At 38.1% G+C, this 1,446-nt stretch overlaps 1 non-coding gene across 1 annotated transcript; it reads right to left on the bottom strand.

The window, feature by feature from the left end:
* Positions 1-326: 326 nt before the first annotated feature.
* LOC122220809 lies at positions 327-435 on the bottom strand. Its single transcript, XR_006202990.1, has one exon. It is a non-coding gene; the product is annotated as a U6 spliceosomal RNA (small nuclear RNA).
* Positions 436-1,446: the final 1,011 nt, after the last annotated feature.

Below are 1,446 nucleotides of genomic sequence, written 5' to 3' on the forward strand. Positions count from 1 at the left end.
TCCATCTCGTGAACTGTGAGATCATGACCTGAGCCAAAATCGAGTCAGATGTTCAACAGACTGAGCCACCCAGGTGCCCCAAGGTTTTTGTTGTTTGTTTGTTTTTAACTTTGTTCATTTGTTCATTTTTGAGAGAGAGAGAGAGAGCATAAGCCAGAGTTGGGCAGAGAGAGAAGGAGACACAGAATCTGAAGCAGGCTGCAGGGTCTGAGCTGTCAGCACTGAGCCCAATGCGAGGCTCAAACTCACTAACTGTGAGATCATGACCTGAGTGGAAGCCAGGTGCTTAACCCAATGATCCATCCAAGTGCCCCCAAGGATTTTTTTTAAATATGGAACACTTCAAGAATTTGCATGTCATTCTTGCACAGGGTGGCCATGCTAATCTTCTCTAAATCATTCCAATTTTGGTATATGTACTGCTGAAGTGAGCACTTGTTAGTGAATCTTAAAGACTACATTAGCTAAAAATGAGGAAGGATCCAAACAGTGACAAATAATGATAAGAAAAAAGGCGGCGCAGTGATATACAGAAATACTGTATTATTTTGGAAACAAGAGAATGAAAACTGTATTGCACTATATGACAGCAAAAGCATAGAGCAGTCTAACATCAGCACTGAAGCATCATAGGGTCACTCTATCCTTTTTTTTTTTTTTTTTTTTTTTTTTTTTTTTAGGGTCACTCTATCCTTGACCACAAATATTTAGTGCTTTTAATCAGCTCACAAAATTGAGTCTTACCACTCCTTGGAAATCAATGGCCAAAAGGAGCTCTTTCCCAGTGTTTATAACTAAACATTTTAGGAGGAAGATGGAAATATGTTAGCCTTTTCTCCAAGTAATCAAGTGTTGTCCTTCCACATGAATGAATGAATGAATGAATGAATGAATACATAACATACATAGATACATACATACATAGATACATACAAACATACATATATACATAGAAGGCTGGCTTAGTTATGACCATATGACTGCTTAGTTCTCCCAGATACACATTCTCTCCCAGCTTCCTGGTAGTCAGCTACAACTAAAACAATCTGAAATTGTTTGCTCTCATTGTCATCATTTGACCCTTGTTTCTGAACTCAGTCCAGCATTTTTTGTATCACTGCATGAAATACCATAAATCATAATTCCAAGAGCCCTTCAATGACCTGTTTGGAGCGACTGGTTAATGAAAGTGAGTCTAGTACAGATTTTTGGCACCAGAACTTGGTATGGTATGACTCAGTATACAGGAACTATAAAAGACTGCTTCTCTCCCTATGGTTTTGAAAAGAGGTCAAAGCCCATGTTAGGAACTTTCCTGTTGCTGGAGAATGAAGAGATGCCCCAAATACAGGGAAAAACACATAGACTTACAAATAAAAGTTGTTCTCAAATTTCAAGGATATAAAGATATTCTTATTTTTTGAGTAGTTAGTGCAGTGCAGTTTC

Source organism: Panthera leo, chromosome B2, assembly GCF_018350215.1.
Source record: "Panthera leo isolate Ple1 chromosome B2, P.leo_Ple1_pat1.1, whole genome shotgun sequence".
In the NCBI taxonomy this organism is placed as follows: domain Eukaryota; kingdom Metazoa; phylum Chordata; class Mammalia; order Carnivora; family Felidae; genus Panthera; species Panthera leo.